The sequence below is a fragment of the Magallana gigas genome, chromosome 1 (genome assembly GCF_963853765.1).
Source record: "Magallana gigas chromosome 1, xbMagGiga1.1, whole genome shotgun sequence".
Taxonomy (NCBI): Eukaryota; Metazoa; Mollusca; class Bivalvia; order Ostreida; family Ostreidae; genus Magallana; species Magallana gigas.
Genome location: NC_088853.1, coordinates 45,125,781 through 45,147,707, shown reverse-complemented (window position 1 = coordinate 45,147,707; position 21,927 = coordinate 45,125,781).

The following is a 21,927-nucleotide window of genomic DNA, read 5'->3' as shown; positions in this document are numbered from 1 at the left end:
AAATCATTTATTCCTGATACTGTCAGAAGATGGAATGCCCCAAGTCTTAATACAAGGGAGGCAACCTCTATTAAAATATTTAAAAAATGTTTATACAATGATACAGTAAAGCCTCAGAAACATCTTTCATTTGGAGAAAGATTTTTAAACATAGCTCATACACGTTTGAGACACAACTGTATGAGACACAACTTTTAAATTCTGACTTATTCCGCTGTAACTTAATAGCCAGTCCAAATTGTTCGTGTGGCTTATTAGAAGATGCATATTTTTTTTTGTCCGTAAAATATTGTTGATATTATAGTATACAAGAGCTCGAAATTCTCTAACGAATAAGCTATTGACATTACGTTATGTACACATTTTTGATGCACATTTACTGTTATGGGGGGATGATTCTTTGACAAATACACAAAACCCTGAGGGCTGGATTGTTAAAGCCATATTTAGGCTATATAAAAATCTTCTGAGAAGAAAGAGTATCTAAATTTAAAATACATGCATGTAAATAGAATTTTTTCTTTATTAAATATTAGTTTACATATAAACAAATCATGTATGAAAAATGGGCATTTTATTAATCACCCAGCATTTTTATTTGATAAATGTTATTTTTACGATAAGGACAGTGTCGTATGAGCAGCTGTCAAAGAGCGGTAACTCTAACTTAAACAAAAGATTTTTTAAAATCCTGGGATACCTCCCCCTTGCATCGTGTAGCATTAATCAAATCTTCTTTGGACCAGTCGACAAACAACCAATCCCCCCCTCCTCTTCGGATAAAAAAAGGACAGATGGGGGAAGCAAATGAATTTACTTCAGCAATATTTCATCGTGAACAAAAACAAAAATGTCGCTCCGAAGAAATAGCGAAAGAATATTTACTGATAGTATGAGATGCCCTCGATTTGTTTGGAAACGGAGGTGGATGGATGCATGGGTAGCGGTGTTATTCGCTCGAGTGTTAAGTTTTAATTATTTTGAATATGCACGTACAATGAATTAGTAAAGTGTAAATTCTTATAAACGTCATAAATATATACATGTACTAACTTTGGTTCATGTATTACCTGCTTTCAACTGTTGTTCTGTCCCAAATAAATCAACAAAAGGTCAAGGTCACTGTACTGGGAACGGTTAAAGTTAAAAACAGAATTAAATAATCTAAATTTAATGGACATTCATTTTAATTCATCGTGCAAATTTAAACAACACCATCTGTAATGTGAACTTTTAGAAAATTTACATATAATTACACATCTATTAACCTTAATATGTTTTTTTTTAATTGTGTACTACTCACTAACCTAATTACCTAACTTTGCGTTTAGAAAATAAATACTAAAGGCTTAGGTCTGGTAATCAAATGGAAAAAATAAATGTGTAGTTTGGTTTTTTTTTGTTTTATTGGGTGCATGATCAAGGAATCAAAATGGCGAAATGACAATGTCTGTCCCCACGGCAGTATGCACTCTTAAACAAAGTACTTCAAAAAGCCGACTAGTAGATAAGTCTGTAAGGTGAAGGTCTTTCTTTAAAGCTATTTTACTTTCATTTGCTGTTGTTGTTATTATTCTAAAGTCTTTTGAACATATATTTGGGTAATTGCAGATTCATTGTAATTTTTGGATCCAATATACATGTCTCGTTTGGATAGAATCTGGGTTCAAAGGTTAAAGGTCATTGTTCTTACCAAAGGTCAAAACATACTAGTACATGCAAATATCTAGATTTTAAAAAAAAAAGCTTTGTGGCAACGCACTTTTTTCAAAGTGCGTTAAATTTTGGACAAAATTATAATTATTTGGCAGACCATCAAACTGACGGGATTAGGTATATACAAGCCTTTTACATTCAAGATCACATCATAACATCTGTGAAAGTGTGCTAGTCGTGAATTATTGGTATGGCCATACCATTTTGACGGATTTAATCAAATTTCTGGAAAATACTTTTGTTGAGCTTTACAATTCACTAAAGTATAATTTTAATTAAAATATTATGTTATTAATCAATTACATGCGCACAATTTCATCGGAATGTTTCGATATATACTCATCAATTTCAATGTATCTGTAACTTGGCCTGCTTATATAAGAAGAGGATATAACTCATAATCTGTACCTGTTTTCCAATCCTGATTAGATTTATTCAATAAATATCTATAAATCATGTTCTATACAATTTACACTGATAAGTCAATAATCCTAAAATGTCACTTTGCATATTGATTAATTAACATTGGCACATATAATCATCGACGTTCTTTTAGATTATTCATTTTTAATTCTACAGCATACTTGTACGCGAAATTATAAATATTTTATATGTATTGTTAAAGTACATTTAACTCTTTTCATTTAGAGGTAAAAAAAAAATCATTTCAAAATGGCCACGATTCCCTAGCTCAATAAGAATTATTAGTTTAGGGAGCTCAGAGCGAAGTGGATAAATTCAACTGCGTAGAAAGACTTGCCAAAGATTTCCTATTTCTGTGACTCTTAATGATGATAATAAAAATCTTTATAAGGGATGCAAGTATGTGTGTCACCCATCCTGCTTTAATTAGAGCTAATTAAACTAATTTTTATGAGTGTTTACAGTTTAGATTGTCACAATATCTGCATACTGGTTTAATTAAAAACAAATAATGAGTCATTTAACTGTGTCATTATCATCTAGAATCCGTCTGTATAATATCCACAGATTAATTTATCCGTTTCATTTATTAACAATTTAAATTAATTTTCATTCCCTGTTTTTGGTAATTATATGTAAAAGTATCAACTTCCCGCATATCGCGATCAAACCGAAATGAAATTTCATTGAGATCTGAAGCACCAAGTTTAACTCAGAGAAAAAATTATTTTCAAGCCATAAATGGCCGAAATTTTGTCGATTTCCTACAGAAAAAAATTTAACACGCTCTTGATACTTGAAAGAAAAAGGGTTGCCGATCATCCGAATGTGACAAGCAAATCAAAGTATCATAAAGACAATAGACTAAACTTGGTCAATGATATGATCATCTACCTCGATATACCGAAGTCGTTATAAGTAAGTAGCAGGTGCTTACCTTTTATTAAAGAAATAAAAGTCATAAATATTTCATTTGAAACTTTAAGACCGTGTTACGGAAGGCGCCAACACGGTATCAGAGTCAGATTGTATTATTGAAAGAATCTCGAAAGGACTTAAAACAGCAACAAATTGATCAATCGTTTGCTAGGTCGATCAAATCTACAACACTATATACGTAGCAGCTGTAATGCATGGATATCTCAATATTAATTTAGGATGCAAAAGAAGAATCCAACAATCTAGTATGGCAAAACTCTATATATATCTTCAAGATGATAAGATACTCGAGTTGAAAAAGTGGCGTTTATAGTTTTGATAAAATTAATGTAGATGCTTGATTTGGAAGTCTTGACAAATGAGAAAACAACGTCGTTAAGACACTTATTCAAAAGACTCAATTGGATGACAAAAGAAGAGGCCCAAGGGTCACATCGCTCACTTGAGCAATAATGTCATCTGACAGAAGTATATTGCTAGGTACGCTTTACTATTTTAAATTTTAAATCTACATTTATATATCTTATGCATACATTCACATTCTTAATCACAAAAAAAAAACAGTCACTTTTTTCATCCTTCTTTAACTAACTTGCTTCTTGTGATTTTTTTTAAAGATACAAAAAAATGCATGCATATCTATAAATATAATCTGTATATTTCATTGGTCCAGTAATTCTGGAGAAGAAGCCTAAAATATTAAAAGGTTTACAAACTGTCGAATACACAGTCAGAAGGACACCAGGCAAAAGGTGATAATAGAGCAAACATAGCTTTCAGCTCAGGTGAACTAAAAATTATACTAGAATTCACAGATTTTTTTCGGTTATTCCCCTTTCATGAATATGCAAACTTCTTAATCATGATTTATGAAGTTATTTCATTCACAAAATAATAATGATCATGATTTAAAGAACATTTTCCAATGTCTTAACTAACAAGCCTAGTTTTAAATATATTTAAGTTTTAATAATTAATTTGTTAATGTTTAAATTTTATTTTAATAAGTATTGCAGAACTCACTGCATGTCATTTTTCACTAATTTAATGCGCGTTCATAAACATCATAAAGAATCGTTACAAAAATTTAGAACAATTCAATCTCTCTCTCTCTCTCTCTCTCTCTCTCTCTCTCTCTCTCTCTCTCTCTCTCTCTCTCTCTCTCTCTCTCTCTCTCTCTCTCTTGATTTGAAATAAAAGTAGTAATGCAAATAATTCAGAGAGAGAGAGAGAGAGAGAGAGAGAGAGAGAGAGAGAGAGAGAGAGAGAGAGAGAGAGAGAGAGAGAGGGTTACAGATCCTTTATCTTAAGAGAAGCATAGGCCTACTACCGATACAGTTTATGTAAAGCTAATATGAATATCAGATCCCAAAAGTTGAAGATAATCCCGAAACAGCGATAACAATGACATACATCCGCCTTTCTTGATAAAAACAATATGCAGCAGCAAAAGTACATCACAATGTGTTTAATCGCTCGACTTAATCAAAGTACATCATGCTCGATAGATTGGCATATAAGTCGAGGGATTCCGGTGTCATCGTTTGATGGATGCGGCGTGCGAACACACACGCACATGCATCTAAAACAGGACAATGAACTCGCAGATAGGACTGGCTTTCTGGGTGAGAAATACAGAGCTCTTCTTCTTAAAGAGATAAATACAATTAATTTGGATACCCCCCCCCCCCCTTAAAAAACAACAAGAAACACCACCCTTATAAAACAAGCAAAACAAACAAAATTAGGTTTAATTAATACAAGAAGAGAGAAAATGATAGAGATTTATATAATATTATCAATGTTATGAAGATTTTTCTTACAACTTATGATTCTTATATTAAGTTCAATCAACAGATTTTGATTCTTATTAAAAAATAAAGTCAACGCATTTAGAATGTTTGAGTTATTCTTCATCGTCGTGACAACGCTTTGATTGATTGATCGGATGTGTTTTGGTCATATCGAGTGTATTTCTCTCATAGGCAATTTATTCAATTTTTACAATCAGTGGTCTGTTACCTAAGCATAATTTCTTTTACTTAAGAAAAGATTTCCAAAGCCCTGTACAACACATGAAATAATGTTTATTACAGCAAAATGGAGGCTGGATGATCAACAAATTCAACCTGATCGACCAAAATTTTGAGATGTGATTTGTTTACTAATACACTCTAATATGTATTTTTCAAAAATCCATATATTTTACCTTTTAAATTTATATAGAACTCTTCTTCTAAAGGAGATCAATACAGTCTAAAAATAACTAGACGACCATCGAGCCCTCTCAAAAATTGGCTAATTAATACAGAAGACCAAAAATGGACCGATTTCATTTGCAACGAAGCTAAACGATTTGCCCTATTAATATCAACGCGTCGTCCAAAAGAAGCTTTAAGTTGTCCTAAAAAATGCAAAGGACTTTTTTAAACAGAGTCAAGATTAAACAGTTAGTTGATGACCCAAGATGGGCCGATGATGATTAACTTAAGGCAAGCGGGCAAATTTTCCACATGCCACAACAATGATGCAAGTTTTCCGCAATGATGAAATATGGACAAAAGACTCATAGAAAAGATAGAGTGACACAAGCGATGTCCCAAAAAATGAATTAAACTCCTTAAGTTAAGAGGTGTAAACTGTCTATGTCATCCTCCGTTAATTGTTAAACCTTCAGTCAATGTTGACGATACCATTAAGGATATTTCGCCCTTTTTCGGATTTATGCCTTACCTTTACAAAAAGGTTAATTGCGATAGTTTAGCATGTTGTCCATACCTGTATGTAGCATTACTCATTGTTAAAGGAAAAAAGAAAACAGGCAATGGATAATAAATTTCAAAATACAAAAAAAAGTTATGCTTTGAAGCCGATTTTTACTTTTTTCCCTCCAAAAATAATATATATCTTTTTCATTTCTTCCCATTTTTAACTTTTATGACTAAATATGTTTATGATCAACACAACTAAGCATGAGTGAGATAATTAATTAAATTTAGTCTTAAATAGAAAAAAGGGTTGAATTTGTTTAATTAAAAGAGAGAGAGAGATGAAATATAATCTGTGGGCGTCTCCGCTCCATGCAAAGACATCACAATTTTGTGTGTGCCTCGCGCGCTGTTTAATAATCTTCTGCACTTGGGTTTCACAACATGTGCGTACTTTCAACGTCAAGCACAAAAAGTTAAATTAAATGGGTGTGGGGTCGAAACCAGTACCACCGGGGACCTGAAGACCTGCTGACAGAACGACCCATTTTCCTTAATGAATCTCTGCTAATGTCCCAAACCTACTGAAATTCCAGTCACCTGTACTCTGGGCTTTAAGTTAGTAGACGATTCTGGTTTTTTCTCCCCTTGCTTTTCGCTCTCCTTAGAGTTCTTCTTGCTGCCAAAAAGAGAACCGTAAAAACGCCTAAAAAGCCCTAATTGCCCATAAACGGTTTATGGAGAAAAAAGGAGAGTCATTAACAACAAGGGACTTATATAAGAAAGTTTATCCTTCAGCTTTCGGTGAGTGCAATATTTATTTAGTATTTTTAGGAAAGGTGGGTTTTTTTATATACCCATGCGTTTTATGTAACGTGACTATTAATATCAACTGTATTTGACCTTTATTTGTTTTAGCTTTTGGTTTCGTTTTTTCGTCCATTTTCTCTTTCTCCTTCATATAAGAAATATGCAAAGTTGATATTAGCTTTCATGTATTTTGATTTCCAATTCGTGAGATTAAAATTTTAGAAATAATGTTTCGTAAAATTCTCCTTTTTGTGAAATATGCTCCTAATTATACATGTAAATTATCAGTACTAAAACAGATATAATAAGATCTATGTTTAAAATAACTGGATGTATCTATCCAAACGTATAGTGCATTTATTTTTCAGAAAAATATTAGTGTATTTAACTGATTTATACACAAAATGTCTGCGAAAGGTAAAAAAAAGAATCCATCCGTCATTTTTATGCTTGCTCGGAATATCCCGAAACTAGTCTCTCGTCTTTCTGTGTAGAAATAATGCAGTTGTTTATTTACTTTCTTAATACGTTTGCGTCGTTGAATTATAAAATGCGCGATGCACTTTAAAAAAAAAAGTCTTCTCTCTTCGTAGTGATGAACATAAATTTGAAAATAATGGAAAATTCGCAGGTATTATCACTTGTTTATTTACTCGTATTGCGATTCTGCATTCTACATTAGCAAACAGCAAAAGTTTTATTTTTAAAAATTTACTTTAAATGAAATTGCAGTGTACATGCATGTTTAGCGGTCTGGGTTTTCATATGTTGAACATGTTATGGGTATATTGTTTAAATAAAAAAAATATATTTAAAAATGAAATGCTTAAAGTAAAACCAAAACACAATTAAACGTGCATTGCAGCTTTGTCCGAATATGATACAATATTTCATAGACATCTCTACATCCATTCCAAGACTCAATTTACTCCAATCATCGGCAAAATCTTTGGATATGTGTCAATACAGAAATAATCAAAATATGAAGCTCTCTAAGTCTTCAATATTAAAAACCTATCATCAAACGACGTTTAAATATGAGTGAAAACTGCTTTGCAAAGATAATTTCCTTTGATGATAATAACAACAAAAATATTACAATCAAAGTACTAAGAGTATCGATAGGTGAAGCACGATATTCCATTTTCCATGTAGGAAACTTCGGGATCTTTTAATGAAAAAAGAAGAAATCTACGCAAGCGCATGTGAAATTTCATCCAAACATAAATAATAAGACTTAAAATAGAGTAAATAATTTTCTATTGGAATTAGGATATGGTGCTTTAGTGATCCATTTTTTTAAACTTGACAAAAAATTAAAAAAAATTAAAAAAAATAAGTCACACACGCTTTATCTAGACGTTACAGAAGTAGAGCATTTGTTTTCCCTTGCACTCCACATATAAGATGAGTACTATTTATTGCTTTCCTGAATTTGTTGCACCTATATATCGATTTGTGGTCTACTTTAGTAGGTCAATGTTTGAGGCATGACATTAGCAATCAATCAGTACTGAGAAACGTGATTGTGTAGGGTATAAAACTTTATTGCACATTGGAAAACAATCTCTATATCCGTTAAAACAGGAAATATATAGCAAATACAATCGGAACTTTATATCGAAATGTCATTAAATTTCAAACATTGCATGTTGTAACTTGTTTACGTAACCGCCTTGGCTTAGAAATGAATCACAGTAGTCTTTGGGTGAATTTGGGTAAGTTCGTGTAATATCGTGCGGAATCTGCAAATCATGCAATTCCATACTGTACACCCAACTTCAATTGGGGACTGGGGGTGGGGCGGAGATGATAATGTGTCTTATTTTTTAATACGAAATCACGGCAAATAAACCTGTAACATTAATCTGTAAATAATTTTTTTTTGTACACAGACTTGCCTATTTACCGGCATCATTTCCATGTGTTTCATTTCGGAACATTCATTTCGGAATATTTCTCGAGTTACCCATATTCTTACAATACATTTAAAGTTCGATAATTCGGACTTATTTAACCAACAGCAAAATGCTTTACTAATTAATATAGAAGTATTCTTCGGTAAAATAAAGCTACTTCGGCTGCGGCTCAAAAAAAAAATATATATTTAAATGTTTCGCAATACACTATTGTCCCCATCGCCATGGAATTTATAGATTATAAATCGAATATTTGCCACACATGCTTATATTATTTATTCAACATATTATATATACCTGTAAATATATCGAGAGTTCCAGTTTATCAAGCTGGATTTTTTTGTTTGGGGGGGGGGGGGGGGGGGTTGTTAGATCAATGTTGTTATTCGATAGAAAATTAATTAAAGGGGTGTAAAAGTCAATTTTTTTATATTATAACTAATAAAGTGGTTTTAATGATTACATTTGGTAAAACTTAAAAAAAATAATAAACTACATAAATAAGATTTAAATTGCCGTAACGTTTAAAGTTAGAAAAACCGAATTCTCCGTCATTTAAGACATTTTTATGATGTTTGATCTATCCGTTGACAATCCCCACAACTCTGACACTAACCACACACTAAAATTCCGATTTTAGATTATGACATGTGCACATACATGTATGTATTTGTCATGTCAAGTTGAACGAACATGCTCTGCTTTGTCAATGGTTTGTGATTTAGCGGAAAGTCAAAGGCAAAAGCTCAAATCAAAACTGCTTAATATTTTGCAAAACTTGTAAGTTTAGAGCTGAATATCATAAATAGCTAATACTGATTCAAAACAAACCGGAATATACAAATGTATGGTGTGACGTAATAGATTACACTTCAATGACAGCTCTCATGACAGCGGGAGATTTAAATTAACAATCGATATGCTTTTAATTTATTCATTGTTCCGGGGTGTTTAATTGAGAAAAAAAAGTTACGATTTAGAATCAGAGTAGATGTTAATTGATAGATTTACTGTATTATGTACATATAATTTCCTTCCCCTTAAAACAGGAAGCAAACATGATGATATCGATTATAATCATTTATCAAAAAAAAAAAAAAAAAAAAAAATTGAAAAGAAATTAAATCGCACATGGTACCTGTCTGTTTTCAGCAATGCAATTTTTAAAATTAAAAAAAAAAACCCACCTCTAATTTACTGTGCTTTTTTTCTAAAGGCAAAACTGAATTTTAGCTAGTATAGTTTAAAGGACTTTAATAAAATAAGAAAAAATTAACATTTCGTTCAGTTGAATTTCACAGTGTGTTTTCGATGGTTTTTATTTAAATATGGAAAAAAGATACTCATTTTTCATAAAAATGTGCACTTTATGAATCATTTACAAAATATAGATAAATGGCTTGTAGCACCACAAATTAATTTTGGCACTTTTGACGCAAGTCAGTTGTTATAATTTAGAAGCATGATTCAAATTGGTTTAAAAATTACGAGGAACGATTAGATGAATTTAACGCAAACACCTTTTCTAATGAAACTTAAAAAAATGACATGCATAAATTGTATACTTTTTTTGTTTGCTGTCAAAGAAAGCTGAGATATTTGTGTAATTTGAAATGGCAGTTGAAAAAAAAACTTTAAAATTACGTACTGCATGCTACAAATGAAAAAAATATTTTAACCCTCTTAAGTAATTTTTAATCTTATTTGACAGAAAACTGATTGTCATTTTGTTAATATGATGCTTCCGTACCATCATTTAATCAAGATCATTATTCCATATCAACATATCCTATTATCAATTATTTTGTATATCTTTTTTTATCTAAAAAATGAAATCCTCGATATAAATCAACAATTCCAGATTTTAAAGTTATCAAAACATGGCGATGGATCGCATCGAGCGGCCTTAATTAACAAGGAGTTGACTCAAAATAAGTACATGTATATAGGATGGGTTTTTTCAGTTCTATATTTGCTGAAAAGTCTCTGATTTTCTTTCACATTGTAAGGTATAATTAACCCGGCGTTCTATTTTCCCTCTGTAAAAAAAAATCTTTTTATTGTACATGTGCTTACAAATGTATTTTTTGCTGTAAAAAACTAAAATAAGAAGAAATGGTGAATATTGAGACAGGCCAAAACGTCTCTTCGCGCGTTTCTGATGATAATAAAACCTATTGACGGACTGTAATAAAAACCCCGGTACTAAAGTTTCTTATCCAGCACCACATGAGCAGAAATTGACACTTGGAAATGTAGTGGAATAGAACAGTTCGACAACAATGGTGACGTCATATGTTTAATTGACTCTTGATCCTGCAAATGAAACGAAGACCAGAACAAAACCTACATTACCATAGATATAGATATACAGTCACATTTCGTTATCTCGAACTGGATGGGACTATTTAAAAACTTCGAGATATCCGACCATTCGAGATATTGAGGCTAAAATACTTAAAAATAAGTGGTTGGGACTTAAAAAATGAACTTCGACATGTCCATTATATTCGAGTTATCAGTATTCGAGTAATCGAAGCTCAACTGTATATGTCAGGGAAAATGAATTTTACTTCAGATGTCTAACTTTTTACGAACCTCACCCCTTCACCCCCTTTTTTCCGGATTTAGATTTTTTTGTAAAGATGCACTCACTGATTTGTATTACATGTATTATAAATATCGATGTCAATTTTAATTTTACACGTAAAGAAAACGACAATTCCCATTAAAATTGTAATAATTAAAGATTTCTGTCGTAAGATAATATTGAATATGTGGTACACGTTATGGATTTTTGAAAATACATGTATGTTAAGACTGGTAAGTAGCTGCAGAACTGTAGTTCCAGGGGAAATTCGGGTTGACGAACATTCACGGGAAATTCGGGTTGACGGACGTCCTGTCAAACCGAATACCCCGTGAAGCTACAGTTCTGCAGGTACCCAATATTTTTACTTACTTAATTTATCCTGAAGCAAGTTGTCTGTGTGTGTGTGGGGGGGGGGGGGGAGTTCAATTAAATTTCACCAAATTTGTCGAAAGTAGTTTCAAAATAACGGTAAGGTACGCATTAGGAACATTTTGGGAAAATTCTATAACCTCAAACCCACACACGAGATCTTTTTTTATTGGAATCGCAAAAATTCACCTCGTAAACATTCAATTTGATATAGGGCATTTCTTCAAAATTGCGATGTTTAAGGATCCACCATCAGTTTACGAAAACAATTACAAAGAGCCATTTATAATTTATATCGTAAATATAATGTTTTAAGACATTTGAAAAATGAACTTAATGTTCAGGGGAAAAAAATGTAATTATAAGGTTGCATTGTTCTAATATTTAGCATTCAACAAGCACCTTAGAAAAGTGAAAGCATGCCTAGAATATTAGAATTTGGATAACTATGATAAATTGTACGTGGTGACAGCGTTGTTTAGACGTAATTCACAAGAGCTTTGCTACATTTGTTTTGTTGTTCTACATGTATTCAACTCTCTGTGTCGAGTCCTAATTATACCTAACATTACACAGTTCTTTTTGGTCTGAAAACAATTCATCACAGACCGTATACACAATCTGGCATTGCGTAATTTGCGTTTTAAAGCTGGCGGATCAGTAGTGAAAAATTGATGTTCTTTTGCTTTTTATGTAATCTGAGCTACAGTTTTAGTGTCTGAAATTCATTTTTTATATAATTGTGATTTGTTATTTCGATGACATATTAAATTAAGATTTCATATACCTATTATTCATATTTGTGTAAAAAAAAAAAACCAAAAACTATTTTAAGGCCCAGGTTTGAATGAAAGCTATATTACTGCCATCCTGTACAAAACGTTTTTTCTTGTTTATGTATAAAAATGCAATATTGTGCATAATTAAAAAATGCAGAGCTCAGTTTAGTATTATCAAGGTTTTAGTTACATACAAAATGCTTAAAAATTAAAAAAAAAATAGAATTAGAATTAAAAACTAAGGGAGTTACTTATCGGGGTTTATTATACTTTAATAATGGGTACTGATTTTTAAAAAGCATATTTTGAATTAATTGTGATGGGGCTAATTGGTAATAATTATTTGAATATACCAATCTTCCTTAAAACGTAGGCTATGTGATGTCTAGTAATTGCACATTATGCAAGAGGTCTTGGGTTGTAAGTTTCACCCAGTGTGATCTCAAACCAGGTGCTTTAATTATTTTTAAAAAAAATGTAATTTATAAAAATGAATGATCTATATGATGAGTGATATTTAGCGTTATCATCAACCCAAATTTGAAGCCCTTTGTTTCACTTACAAAAACTAGGAAATTTTGTCAATTGTAAAATAAACATAATTTTTTTCTTACAGACGACTTTTCTTTCCCAATTTACTTGATAAGGTCCAGTTTTTTGTTGTTGATATTACTGATAATCCATAAATTGCATGCTTTAAGTCATAATAAATACTGAAATCTGATTGGTTTAGACGCAGGGGAAAAAAATGTAATTATAAGGTTGCATTGTTCTAATATTTAGCATTCAACAAGCACCTTAGAAAAGTGAAAGCATGCCTAGAATATTAGAATTTGGATAACTATGATAAATTGTACGTGGTGACAGCGTTGTTTAGACGTAATTCACAAGAGCTTTGCTACATTTGTTTTGTTGTTCTACATGTATTCAACTCTCTGTGTCGAGTCCTAATTATACCTAACATTACACAGTTCTTTTTGGTCTGAAAACAATTCATCACAGACCGTATACACAATCTGGCATTGCGTAATTTGCGTTTTAAAGCTGGCGGATCAGTAGTGAAAAATTGATGTTCTTTTGCTTTTTATGTAATCTGAGCTACAGTTTTAGTGTCTGAAATTCATTTTTTATATAATTGTGATTTGTTATTTCGATGACATATTAAATTAAGATTTCATATACCTATTATTCATATTTGTGTAAAAAAAAAAAACCAAAAACTATTTTAAGGCCCAGGTTTGAATGAAAGCTATATTACTGCCATCCTGTACAAAACGTTTTTTCTTGTTTATGTATAAAAATGCAATATTGTGCATAATTAAAAAATGCAGAGCTCAGTTTAGTATTATCAAGGTTTTAGTTACATACAAAATGCTTAAAAATTAAAAAAAAAATAGAATTAGAATTAAAAACTAAGGGAGTTACTTATCGGGGTTTATTATACTTTAATAATGGGTACTGATTTTTAAAAAGCATATTTTGAATTAATTGTGATGGGGCTAATTGGTAATAATTATTTGAATATACCAATCTTCCTTAAAACGTAGGCTATGTGATGTCTAGTAATTGCACATTATGCAAGAGGTCTTGGGTTGTAAGTTTCACCCAGTGTGATCTCAAACCAGGTGCTTTAATTATTTTTAAAAAAAATGTAATTTATAAAAATGAATGATCTATATGATGAGTGATATTTAGCGTTATCATCAACCCAAATTTGAAGCCCTTTGTTTCACTTACAAAAACTAGGAAATTTTGTCAATTGTAAAATAAACATAATTTTTTTCTTACAGACGACTTTTCTTTCCCAATTTACTTGATAAGGTCCAGTTTTTTGTTGTTGATATTACTGATAATCCATAAATTGCATGCTTTAAGTCATAATAAATACTGAAATCTGATTGGTTTAGACGCAGTTTATAATCCCTTCTATTACTTTCCCCCGCGTTAACAACACTGGTTTTCGAGGGGTGTCAATTTCAACTGTTATCCTCCCAAACTGGCATTATTTACTGCATTATACTGAATGTCTCGATTTGAAATGACGTGAATTCTACCTCAAACCGTACGCGCAAAATTTACGCGCATGTAACAATTCGTCGTGTCGTGCCGCGTGTGTTGCTAACGCTGAGGGTAATAGAACGGATTATCAACTGCGTCTAAACCAATTAGATTTCAGTATTTAAGGTATTCAATGTATAATGAAGGGATATTGAACAATTTGGAATCATTTTAAACTTGTTAAATATGTATTGCTAGATTACAATGCAAGTGAAATAAACTAAATTCACATGACTAACAACATATAAGAAGCCGGCCATTTTGCACCTTGAAATTTTTTAAAGAGTTATCTTCCCTTGATGAAAAACAGAAAATTTTAATTTCGTCAAGATATCTGCGGTAAATTATCTATTTTAATTCATATTTTAATAAAGAGAAAGTTTATGCATGTATTAACCAAGAGAGTTTTACAAATTTTAAGTCACTTTCTACAATATCTTAATAAAACATACGTTGCCCATAGACTTCAATGCAAAATTTAAGGTGTAAATTCTTGGACCATAATCAAAATTTTGAAAATTCCTTTGGTGGAGTATTTTTATTTCATAACACCTTCAAAATGATATCAAGATTTAAAAATTCGGACCATTCATTTATTAGGTACAAAATGTGGTCGTTATACATTGAATACCTTAACATGAAACATTAACATAAAACGAATTGTTACATGCACGTAAATTATGCGCGTACGGTTTGCCGTAGAACTCACTTCATTCCTATATAAAAGCAGTAGAGTTTTCTTTAAGGACGTTGGGTCTTAAGTTTTTTTCTAAAGTATTTATTAAAAAAATACACACATAGCTTAACCAAACTTCAAAACAAAATTTTGGGGTCTATATGCTTCATTTGGCGCTACGGTGTATTTAATATGACCTTTCTGCACTGAAAGTGCTGATTGCACATAAATCGCTTTTTCCTCTATGATTTATTATCGGAATGAACTATGGCATCAAATACAAATGTATACTATTTAAAATATTAAATAAAATTAAAATTATCATAAAGAAAAATGTCACGATTTCTTCACCTAATTGATATTTTTACCTTTTTGCACTGATAAAACGCTATTTTTTATCCATTAACGATTCAACGTGTAAAGAAGTTATTTAATAGTCTCAAACTTTTTCTCAAATTGTGATAAACTTGTCAGAAAAATCTTAATATTTCAGAAAATAAAAACAAAAGTATGGGTCTATAATGTAAAATTTGAGATATAGCATGAAATAAGCTAATTTTATGCAAAAACTGGGATTCATTTTTCCTTGACTTTTATGAAATATAAGTCAAATTTGCCAACATGTGTCGATAGAAATATTGAAAAGTTGTAAAAATATGTTTTCGTAACAAAATGAAGATATCTTAATGCAAAAACTATCTGGAAATTTTGTTTGCACTGAAAATAAGGAAGCTAAAGTGACGGTACTCTAAAACAACAGAGTTATGAAAAATGTTCGTTTTCTTCTTCTTTCTTTCTTCCGCCACAAAATATATTCCCTCACTAACTCTTTAAATATGTAATTTTTCCTTTGCTATTTTATTTTATATAGTTTAATTGGCATTATAAAATAAATTTATGAGAAGAATCAATATATTGTCAACCTCCGCTTCGCGTCGTTTGACAATGGTTTTCTGGGGTGTCAATTTCAATTGTTACTCTCCCAAACAGGCACTATTTAATTATATAATGTTGACCGCAATCAGAAAATTTGATAAATATTTCAAAAACTTTGCCCACGAAAAATGCAAAATAGTTTAAAATAACAAAACGATTAATTATTGCAATTATCATAAATATTGCATCAAAATCCACAATAAAAAAATATATTAACTTTTAGTAATTCGTCATAAAGCAAATAATTATGTGGCAGTTATCATGAAATTCATAATTACTCTCATTCATTTCCTGAAACAACAGTTAAATTCATTCCTTACTTGATATCAGAAAACGTATCAAGAACCCCCCCCCCCCTTATTTTGGACAAGCAAAATTGCATACTTGTCTGTATGCTATAAAAAGGACATATTTTTGTTTCTGTAAAGCTCTGAAGCTAGAAGAAATCTTCCACCAAAAATTAAAACAATGCTTAGAACCCTGCAAAGGGGTCATATTGGTTCCGTTATGAAAAGACACTTCCATTAAAAAAATACAGTATCATACAGAAATGAATCTTGTACGATATCTATTTATTTTTCAACTTTTAGATTAACAGTTTTTAAACTTCATGAGTGCCGTTAACATGGTAAATGTTTGTTTTACTAACGAATGAATTTTGTTAGTAACCAAAATCCTACGATGACGTGTATGCTAGATCCATAAACGACAAAGAGGTTAATAATGAAATGAGTTAATTGATCTCATCCCTGCTGTACAAATAAAACTAACCTTAAAGTTTTAACTAGTCATAAGACAAGCTACCCTGAAATTAAAAAATAAATGTGTAATGTAAAATTATAAGGTGTAGAGGATTGATGCAAGTCATATTTAGATATAAAATCGGCAATGTAGGGTATACGATGTAAAAAGATCTTTTTGACCAATCAAATAACGCGTTATAACTTTAAGCTTTGGAGACAACAGCATGCATTTTTTTATTGTTGAAAACGCTTCGCTTTCAATAAAATTCTCAATATGATCTTTACCTTCATACCTTTTTCATTTGTAAAATGAATTTTTTTTTTAGAAATTTTAGAGTCGTTTAAAATATTTTCTGCATGTTTGCAGTTGTGGCCAAAACTGTGCATGCATGCTAGCACATTGAAGCAAGCAGTTCAGACAAATGAGTTCAAAAAGTTTACACAAGCTCCATGATAATTGTCTCATTCGGGACATCTGAACTTTAATACATGTACGAATTAACAAAAAAACCCAGTGCCGAAACGAAACGTTACGTCACAGAATTTCATTTCCTGTCTATACTTCCTAAGATCAGGCCAGTTTTAAGACAGAGCGCAGCATTTCTGAAAAGTTCTGTGCGTTTATTTGTCAGAATTTTCTAGCTCTGTTCCTGAATTTAGCACACTAAGTAAAAACAAGCATAAATCATGAAGCTAATTTTTTTTTTTTATCGTTTTTGGCCTAACACTTCATTTATTATGCAAATGATCTCGCGGTCTACGGCTGGACAGGTTGGTTTATTTTTAGAATCGCAGCGGGACATTTACGAGTTTCTGCGAAAAAGCATTAATCTTTGAGGCAACGTGTATGTACAATGTTTATTTACGTACAAAAATACGTTGTTTTTGTAATCAACACAGAGTAATAAAGTTTCACCATATGTTTAAAGTACGAAACTGACAACTGGGGGGAAAAAATAAGGGTCGCTGCCATTTTTTTTTTTACAATGGTTAAACGGAGTAAAGACTTGCCTTCAGAAAAAGCCTATGAATAAACACAAGCCCTCAAGGGCTTGGTGAAGAAAAAAAAATGTATTATATATATACCTAGCATCTGTCACATTGATAGATATTAGAAGGTTTGCATTGTCCTGGATGCAGCCGTGTCTTTAATGATGACAGATGGTCGTACTTTCACATTTAAAACCCATTTTATGGTCTCCATTTGGTAGAGATTAACATTACAGGATGTACCTTAAACGACGAAATTTACATAGGAATCAACCGCGAACTCTTAAATTAGGGTCGGGCTCTGGGATATTTAGAAAATGTGCACTATTTTATTTAACGAAACGTTAATTTTCCCCTTCTGCGTTTAAGGATGACTTGAAACATGCTTTAAGTTTTGCACATGTCAAGTAGAAAATATGAGAAAGTGCATTCATGAAAAGAAGACTGCATCAATTTTTTCTTGGAAATTAAAAAAAAAGAAATATGTACAGTACCCCACTCCCGAAAAAAATTATTTGAATCGGGATCGAAATTGAAGCGACTTCCTCTTTTCCCTATCTTTTTTTCTTCTTGTGCATTGGATTAATTTACCTTGATTTTTAACGATGTTAGATGTTTTTCTTGTTACGTTATCGAAAAGAATTATATCATTTTAGGAATTCTACCATTATCTTACATAATGCTTTTTACATACATGTAGGTGCTTTGTGAAAAATGAGCTTTTTCACCGTTAATTAAGCATTTACATTGTTTGGTTTTTATTTTCTATTTTACATTAATTTCCGGATAAGCACCCTCACTACATTGTATCCAATGAAATTGTTTTCTGACTAATTGGAACTCGGACAATTTGTACCCCTTCAACTATTAAGCTCAAATCTACAACACCAAATGACTACGAATGTGTGATGTGTGCCTTTAGGTATTGTGTGTACTTTGATTTACACCAACTGCAAGCAAATTGATGTTTTTGATGGTCGGGCTTGAAAAATTGAGCAAAATCAAAAACATTCTTCAAAGTACAGCTTCCATGTATAAAGAACTGATTAATTAAACGTATTTTATCATTGATTTAAATGTTTGATTTTTCGGGTATTTACAATTTTTGTACATGCATTTATAATGTAAAAAAATCTAAAAGATACTCATGGATGCCATTGCATTATGCTATTTTTGGGGTAACATGAAAAAAAAATTAATCTTCAAATCATTTAAACAGATTTATGTGTTAAGCGTGACAAAGCAAAAACTGGAGAAAAAACCCCGTACTCGTCCATATTTCACAAAATGTACTGTAACAACAAACCGAAAAGAGTCATTTAGTTTGCGACATTAGTAAAGTTTAACGACATCAAATCAGAACCGCAAATAAAAGTGTAACGGAAAGAAAAATGCATTTTAATAATCCGTGACCGATATAGTCCACCAGTACCCGGAAATGAAATCGCTGTGTTCAAATAAACGTTTGTCATTTAGGCACTCGCATTAAACCGACATTTCACGCTGGTGAATACGATTTGTGTAAAGCGTTCCAAAGACCTTGATCTGTAAAGTTAAAGAGATGTTTGCATTAATCCCCGGGAGCAGAGAGATATGTATGAAGTTCCGGTCTAGTAGGTTCCGTAGTACAGTAGTATATGTAAGCATCTCGGCTCTTTTCTCTGATTCGGTGATTGATAAACCTAAAAAAAAATCCCCCAGGTTTTAATTGTAACAAATGGATTGAGCTTGAATAAATAAGTTGTAAACAAAAACAAAACAAAGCGAAAATTGGAGAGATAAATGAAGAACTGGCAAATTTCCTATGAAATTAATAATCGAGTGAAAAAAAAATATGTGAGCAATTTTATCTTTTATTTTTTTTTTCACTTATTTGTTTATATCATGAATCTGTGACTTCGTCGTGTTTTGAAAACAACAGCCTTACACATCGCAGTTTTATTGCTTTTTTGCTACGTAGCATCATTACATTACATCGCAAATAATGTCTAAAAGTACATTTTTTTCACTGATCAGTTTTTAGTTTGTATGCATTGTAATAAGCATGCGTATTTGCTGCGAAAACAATTTGAAATTAAATATGGAAAAAATTAAAATTTAAAATACATGTACGTATAATGAAATATATTTATCATTCCTGCTTTGGAAGCGGTACGTCTAACATAAGAATTCGGAGGATGTATATTTCTTGCTTTGGTAAATGATGTCAAGATGTAGGTAGCTGAATTTTCGATTCAATTTTTTATCTACTCTGTTAGAATAGTCTTCATTTTAACATCGGTATTTTCTTATGTAAACCCAGGGAAAACTTGAATAAAAATCGCCTTTGGTTACTTAAATGGATACAATACATGGAAATTTAGTAGTTTTTATTTACTTTATCTTGTTCCGAATACTTATATTGATCACATCCATACAATTTCATCTATTTTAAAGCGAGATAACTCTGGAAACCTTGTTTTAAACGTCAATTCATTTGTACACGAATGGTGCCTCTCTCTCTCTCTCTCTCTCTCTCTCTCTCTCTCTCTCTCTCTCTCTCTCTCTCAAAATTTTTAAAAGTGAGAGAAGTGATGAATTTTTTTTTATTAAATCTTAAACTCACACTCATCACTCCCTTTGCATGCATGATACATATATATGATAATAAGAAAATATGTTTCCGCAATAAGCAAGTGGAAGACGATAAAGCATCAATAAAGAGGGCTATATAGGTCCCGCCAAGTCTATATATAGGAAGAGATAGATATATAATCTAGATAAAAGGCCATTAAAGGGCTGGGACGCACCGAGAAGCTAATCCCTGTTAAGGTGAGAAGGCTTAAAAAATGTCTCCCTTGTAGGTATAGGACCGCTTACATCATGACACAATGGCACACATGTAGAGGGCAGTGCTAAGCTGTAATGTATTTTGGGCGCTCATTTTTTATCTTCGATAAGTAATAACCGATATTTTACGCCGATTTTTTTTTTACGTTATTTAACATTTATTTGCACGACGTGAACTTTTTTTTTTATACTTGTTCTTCCTCTCTATCTTTTAAAGAAATGAGGAAAGCAGTTTTCTAGTATTTTTTTTTCAGTTTTAGATCTTTTAAATGAGAGGTATTTTCATCATAGTATTTATTATCTATCTATTTAAAAACACACAAAGGATGCGAGCTTTGTGCTCGTGATTTTAGTCATGCACGTGCTTCCATTTAATTTGGTCAAAGGCCTAAGCAATTTACGATACATCTAACCTTCACCTTTTCTGTAGTTCAGGAAATGGTTAAATCTTTGAGACACCTGTATATAGAAGGACCCCCCCCCCCTTTTTTTTTTAAAAAAATAACACCATTAAAATCTACAAAAATTTACAACCATTCTAAATATTCATACAGAGTTAATGACCATTCTAAATATGCATGGAGAATTAATGACAATTCTTAATATGCATCAGATAATTGATGACCATTCCTTTTATATGCAAAGCATGGAGTTATAAAAGATGAAATATTCCCTTTTTAACATCGAGTTCATGAATAAACATTTTTTTTTCTTTGTAAAAGCATGTCATATTTGACTAGCAACCGTTCCAAACGAACTTTTAACTTTTCTCAGCTTAAGGCTGCGAACTTTTCACCCAACATGATAACTGTCTGTCCGTCTGTCTGTATTTAGCTAGCTCTCTCTCTCTCTCTCTCTCTCTCTCTCTCTCTCTCTCTCTTCAACAAAACTCAATTGCGTCCGTTAATCTACAAAAAATACGTACCTGTATCGTAAAAACGACACATGTTCATTCTGAAAATATGGAATATAAGTGAAGAAGTGTGGGGGTTCCGGAAGTGTAGTCTAGAGATGAAAGTGAGACAACTAGTGGGCTCTTAGTACGTCACAATGCCGACTTACGTAAATGTGAATGAAATCAAGAAAACTAAGAAACAATTTTATCAAATAAATCTTCAAGAAAATATGCGTTTTCTTGTGAAAATGGCAATAACGATGTGGTTTCTGAATTTTTTTGAGATTAACGGAATCTTTGTACGACAACACTCCCCGTCGCGTTTCTGAAGGCTATTAGCTTACGCAAAATGCTGATCAATCGTACTCTTTCAAATTTGCGCTTTTCTTTCTTTCTTTCTTTCTTTCTCTGCCTGTCCGTCTCGCTCTCTGACAATTTGCATACACCTCTCTCTCTCTCTCTCTCTCTCTCTCTCTCTCTCTCTCTCTCTCTCTCTCTCTCTCTCTCTCTCTCTCTCTCTCTCTCCAACAACCAAACAACAAAC